Raw genomic sequence first — 6,855 nt, 5'->3', positions numbered from 1 at the left:
TGACCCCAGTGCAGCACAGACTATGCATTCCAGCACTTGTGGTTTGCTGAAGACCGGAGCTCCAGGCTCCTTGTACTGCTTCAGCTGTATTGATGTGGTAATGCCGGAACCGGGCCAGCCTAGCTCATTCTCCCAGAGGCTTGCACAAGTTGATATGGACTGGCCCAGCCAAGGTGACCTCAGATTCCTTTCCCAAACCCTCAGACATGACAAGATTCCTTGGAAATAGCAGACTTAGGAAGATAGGAAGTTAAAAATCGCATTTGAAGTTGCTGGCTTAATTTTAACCTCTTAACTTGGAGATGACGCATGAGCTTTAAGACGGGAAATTTTCTGCAAAGTTGATAAATAAGCTTTTATACACAAATACTTAAGTACCTTTTCAAAACATCAAGTTTTATGCTAAAAGATAGTAATGTGTTATGCCCAAGGAAGAGGTACTTTATGTAATTGGAAAAGGCAAAGTATTATAAAATACCCATTAATACCTTAGGATTCATGTAGGGCAAATTTTATACAATGTAATTAAAAGGAAAATAATGCAGATTAAGCATTAGGACTAAAAAGGGTGTCAGCACTCCTTGAAAAAAAAATGGCGTGGAGTACTTGATATTCAGAAAAAGTGTTTAAAACTAATGCACAAACATGCGTTCAAAGAGATTTGGTAGCAGGGCCAATGGAAGATGGACTCTGAATTACTTCTTTTCTAGGTCATCTGTTCCAGGGCCCTAATGAAGTTAAATAGTGCAACAGAAATTGTAATTTTTACTTTTTTGACTAGAGGGAATTTCTTAAATGTATGCATCTTTGCACCACAGGAGTTAATTGAGTAAAATTCGAAGAGTTGACTAAGGAATACTGAGAAGTACCAAAAACAATAGACCCGATACGAAAAGCTCTGCAGGGCTGTCGGCGAATTCCTAATGTTTTTGAGTGGAATCTCTTTATTATTAACACAGTGGTTCTTCTCCAAGGTATTTTGTTGTCAAGGCCAGAACTACAAGAGACTAAACCATAAAAGCCCAGAGGAGCCTGGGACCCACCCCCAAAATCTCAACACGCCAAAGCTGAGGCAGGTGGAGCAGGAGTTGGAGGTCAGCCTGGACTGCCCAGTGAGAACCTGTCTGAACACAAAACAAAACAACTGGACAGACCAGTTAAAGTGCCGGACTGCTGTGCTGGGGCAGGGACTACAGCCCCCTCCCCGCCCCGGGGGGGGCGGGGAATCAGACAGGGTCAAATTCTGATGATCAGAGCAAAGCAGAGCCAGGACTGTGAAGACAATGCAAGTGACCTCTGAAATGGGAGTGGCCTCAGGTGGTCTTACCTTGAATTCCCTGTTGCAATTATTTCTACATTTGCTCATTATGCCTTATACGCATACTGCTCTTAAAAACTGCTCCCTGGACTTTTCTAACTTGGCAATGCTGGATTTAGCCTTGATACGGTGTCTGCCACGTAGAACATATTTAATATTTGCTCTTGGCAGTCTACTTAAGTGGTTGACTAGTCTTAGCAGTCTTCCACATCTGCACTTGAGCCCTTGCTTCTCATTGAGAGTTCAGAATCCATCTTTCCAGTTGACTGTTGGACAGCTCTTCCTGTCTGCATAAAGATATTTCAAACAATAGAACCCGAACCAAACCCACAGGCCTTCCCAGCCCCCTCCCACCCTCCACCCCCATAGCAAAGTTGTTTTCTATTCCCTTCCACAAGGAATATTCAAACAGGCAGAGATTTTTTTTTTAAGATAGCAGTCTTGAAAGACATGCATTTTTGTAGGCTTCTGTCTGAACAGATTGACAATATGGAAATGAGGAAGACCTCAGCACTAACCTCAGAAGTTACTGAGAAAATGTGATGGATGTCTGTGCGTTTGTCTCCTTGGCACTTCTTTCCTCAGAGACCTGTCCTGACCATGCCCAATTTGTTCTACTGAGGCTGCCAGTCACGGGTCTTCATTGCTCTTGATCACATGGCCAGTCAGAGCCTCACTTCCTACAGGCATCATACTGAGGCTCACAGGGACGGGACCAAGCCTTACCCAGAATTCTCAGAGCTGTAAGCAGCACAGCACACACCCATGCAATTTCGCTTTCACTAAACTATTTCTTCCTATTCCAGAGTCTGTTTTGAATAATCAACGTAAAAGAATTTTGACACAAAGAAAAACTAGGGAATACTGGGAGATGTGCAGAGATTGTTTAGTTACAATGGCTGAAGAAAAGACAGATGTGAAAGGTTTGTAATGAGTTTTATAACGAAATCTAGTGCTTCAGATTCCAAGGAAATAAAATAAATAAAAGGTCCCCAAAAGGGTGACAGTTTTGAGGAGATAAAACTCTATCCCCACCCACACCCTAACTTAAATGAGAAGAATAAGAAACCCTCTATAGAAACCATGGTGGATAGCAATAGCAGGAAAGTCCTTATTTAAAAAAAAAAAAAATTGTGTGTGGTGGGGGAATGGAACAAGGGGCTTAGAATCAAGGCCAAATACAAAAGCTCTTTAAAAAAAAAATAGGATTTCAAAGCTTAGATCAGGGTGAGACTTCTAAAGCCTGCCAATATTTGTAGTTATTGATGGAAAGTGAGAAGAAAAGAATGTTAGAGGAAAATAATTAACGTTAAACACTTTCTCTCGGGCTCTGTACTCATAGGTGATTTACATATTTCTTGTTAAATTAAAAAAGATAGAGAAAAAGACACACACGATTAGGCTCCAGGTTTGAAGTCACTCTCACTCAAGGAACTTTCTTCCTCTAAACTAGAAGTATTGTCATGTCCCATCTGTTGTTGATACAAATAGGGAAACAGAAATTCAAACCACTCCCCCCTATGTCTAAATACTTCAAGGTTGCAAGTCCAACTAGCCCATGATTTCTCACTGCTGCCACCAGCCTTTTCCAGCCAAAATAAACCTTTGCCCCTTAAGGTTTTTGTTTGTTTGTTGTTTAGTGGTTATTTGGTCACAGTAAAGAGACAAGCCACTGACACAAGCCCTCTTACCAAGCATGTATCTCTTAGGATGTGGCGGCAGGAGATGGTGATTCTAAGGCCAGCCTGGCCTACCTAGCAAGAAAACATAGAATTCGAAGCTGATCACAGCATGTCAATGTAATCCAACCAAGACAGGCTGTACATGCCAATCCCTTTCCAAACGGTGGCACTGGGCTGCTAGCAGCACCTTCGGCAGTCACCTCACACTGCGGCCTCATGGAAAGCTGAGGATCAATGGAAAGCCTTGGGTTGCTCTCACGGCAACACCTGCTGAGCCTCGGTGCTCTGAGATTTAAGTGCAAGCTTCCACGTGCACTGTGATAGCCTCTCCCCTGGCGGTCTTTGGGCGCTTTGTGTCACTGTGGCCGTCACTGTTGAGCCTATATACTTCCATCCTGAGACTGATTATCAGGCTTCTGTTCTATATATACGTTCATATTCCTCATCGTGTTTGGTGGAAATACTAATTGGTGCAAGCAGAAGATCCAGAGCCAATGTGGGAAACAGGAGAAACTCGTGTAGCAGGTAGCGGCTCAGCTTTTTTAAAAGTGTCACTGCCAGCCATTCGCTTTAGGGCAATAGAATGGACTTCTTAGGAAAATTCTAGAAAATTTCAAATAAAGCCAAGAGACACTTGGCAAAGGACACTGTAGGATGCCCTTTGTTTGTTTTTGGTTTGGTTTGGTTTGGTTTGGTTGTTTTTTGTCTTCGTACACCGGGATATTTATTGTTTTATGTAAGTATAAAAGGGATCTCCTGTGAAAATAAAACAATTACTACATAAGTAAAAGGGACATTAAGGTACTGATATGAAACGATGAGGTCTACAGAACTTACGTAAGAAACTACGAAAGACCAAGAGAGACAAATACCTGAGAAAGTTGGAACATGAGGATTAAATGGAGAGAGGGAAGGAAGGGAATGCAGGGAAGGGAAGCTAAAATTAAGTGCCATTTGATGGCTCATATAGAAAGCTACTACAATAGGAGCCTTGTATATGTGTGTGTGGGTGTAAGTGTGTGTGTATATATACACACACATATATGTACACATACATATGTATTTTTGTTTGTGTGTGTGTAGATATTTTAATCTATCTTGGTAGGATGCCCTTTGTAAGTCCAGCTTTGGACATACAGACATCTGAAGACACTGCTTCCACTTAAGGAAGAACATGATTATATGATTTAAGTCCAAGGTGCTGGGGACTGTCTCTGCATACCTCAAGCCCATCTTGGATTCATGAAGAAAGTGTCCCTCTGAACACCAAACTCATGCAATGGCTCTTCCTCCACTTCATCCCTTTTATTCTTCTTGACAGATCCTACCTTCTGCTAGAGGTAGTGACATAAGGGTCTTGTGTCTCTCTCACAAGCTCCCGACATGCACTTCACTAAGTTCTACCTCCATGGGTAAGAAACCACAAGGAAACTTGTTGGGTCTGAGGCGGATGGTGCTTTTGAATCCAGGAGACAGAGTGATGGCTCCCAGGACAGAGGCTTTCACTCCATGAGCGGGTGCCCACTGAGGCAGAGGCTCTGCCCACCCCTTCCTGGACTGCAGAAGCTTAGTCCATTCTGTGCATGGTGGATGCTCACAGTGTGGTCTCAGGATGATGACTGAAACGACAGCCCATTCCCTCCAGGAAGGAAAAGTCACTTCAGTCTGCCTTGTCGTAGCACTTTTAGAAGGCATATGTGGGGGGGGGGGCGGGGGGTCAGAAGACCAAAACTGTCCTATTCCAGTAATTAATCACCAAGGCAACTTGGGACTCCTCAACTCAGAACATTTCTCTGGTTTGAGCCCCAGTACTAAAACCTTCCCCTTTCTCTGTTGAAAACCCTCTGTCCCACAGCAGGCTTGACAGATTTGGCAAATGAAAACACAAGAGTCCCCTTTAAATCTGAATTCCAGAAAAACAAACACTACTTTCCTGGAATAAGTGTAGCCCATGAAATAGCTGGGGCACCTTACACTTCAGAACCCTGTTACTGCAGGAAGTTCTGATTTGCCTGGACGACCTGCGTGTGGCTGGCAACCCCTCCCGGAGGAACGCCATGTTTGCTTCCCGCACAGTCTGTCTTCTCCTCAAATACTGCTGGGCGGTTACCTGGAGCCCCCTCCCCTCACCATTAAATGTGATAGTTTCTGGGCAATTACCACCCCACACTACCTCACACAGTGTCTGTCAGACCCTCTGACCCAGCTTAGCATTTGCCTCTCTGCGGGAGGGGTAACAGAAGAACCACACCTGCCTAGAGTCACTGTCAGAGCCAGAATCACAATGCAGCTCTCTGAGTCTGGAGCCTGGCTGGTTGGTCACCTCTCTTTGAAGGACTTTTTTCTCCCAGGCGTCCTTCCTCCCTTCGAAGTCATGTCCTGGAAGTCCCCCGGGGGTTGCCGCTCAGGGCAGTGCTATTAGGAAGAGAGCATGTATTACTCCCCCGCTCTCCAGAGGTGGCTTCCATGACCTAAGGCAGGTGACTTTGTTTGGAGCCCACCTTGACATCAGAAGGCCGACTCCAGAAGGTTCTCTTAGAAAGCACTGGAGGCAAGAGAACAAACATAAGCACCCCCTCACTCCCGGCCTGGGTGTGTGTGCCTCTGTGTTGTTCTGGGCCTCTGAAGGACACAGAGGGAAAAGAAAAAGAATGCAAAAAGAAAAGACGCCAACGCGCTGGCTGGCACATATTTTCCCCCAGCCTCTAGGTCTCACTCACAAATGGCTCACCTTTGGGAGGTTGTTTTTCTGTTAAAAGACTGGGTGTTTGATGTCTCAGTCCTGAGGCTTTTTCTCTAGCCCAGCCAGGATTCAAAACAACTTCCAGTAAAACCATTTGCTCTTTAAAACATGCTATGTCTTTAAAAACAAACAAACAAACAAACCAAAAAAAAAAAAAAAAAAAAAAAAAAAAAAAAACCCAAGCCTGAAGTTCTCATCTTGGCTGAATGCACTCTGGCTAGGCTGGGTTCCACTCCCAGACAGCTCACAAGACATTGCTTAGTCTTTGGAAACTGGTCTTTAGAAACTGGTCTGCGGTTGGGCAAGCCTGGTGTGTCATCCTAAGAGACATTGGTGGGCAACCAAGGTTTTGGCTTCTGACATCTTCAGGTATATTTTGGGGAATGGTTCCATTCCATGTCAGTCCACAGTTCCGCCTATAACTGTGTGATGTTAGCAGAGGTGTGCCTAGAGGCTACAGTCTGAGTTTCTTCCTTGGAAACTGTGCCACAGTGATTTCCACAGCCGTCCTTTGTGGAACCCACTGGAGACACAGGACACGCAAAGTATCTAGGGATGTTACTTGATGACCGAGCCACAGGCACACGATTTCTTTACAGTTGGGCATTGGATAGCATGATGCCTGGCCCTATAGTGTGTCTTTTTCCAGAGGAGAAAATTTTAATGATTTTGGAATGTACTGATTAAAACTACCTTCTTAATAATTGCCAAGATATGTTGGCAGATAAACTAAACATCACACTGAAGGAGAGCAGCATTTAAAGCCTGGGATGCCTTCTTTGCTTTTCTCCCCAGCAGGCAGCCTGGCTTCCCAACTGAGAGCTTCATCCTACCCAGAGACATTCTGGGGTCAAGTTCCTGCTTGCTTTTCTATCTCAGAGCTGGAAAATTAAATAACTGTGTTCTGAACAGCTTCGGGCCTTATTCTGCTTTGGAAATAGATTCACAAGGTTTTGTAGTCAGGGGGAGAAATGAAGACATTCTTACCATGGAGGAACCTGTAGCCTCGGATGCTAACAATGTAGGTTTCTGAAAGTTTTAATAAAAACAAGACCACAGGCAGAGAATCACAGGATGTTTGTAAATTAGCCAGGGGAGAGACAGCAATTCTG

Source organism: Meriones unguiculatus, chromosome 3 (assembly GCF_030254825.1).
Source record: "Meriones unguiculatus strain TT.TT164.6M chromosome 3, Bangor_MerUng_6.1, whole genome shotgun sequence".
NCBI classification, from domain to species: Eukaryota; Metazoa; Chordata; class Mammalia; order Rodentia; family Muridae; genus Meriones; species Meriones unguiculatus.
Note: the sequence above shows the minus strand (reverse complement) of the source record.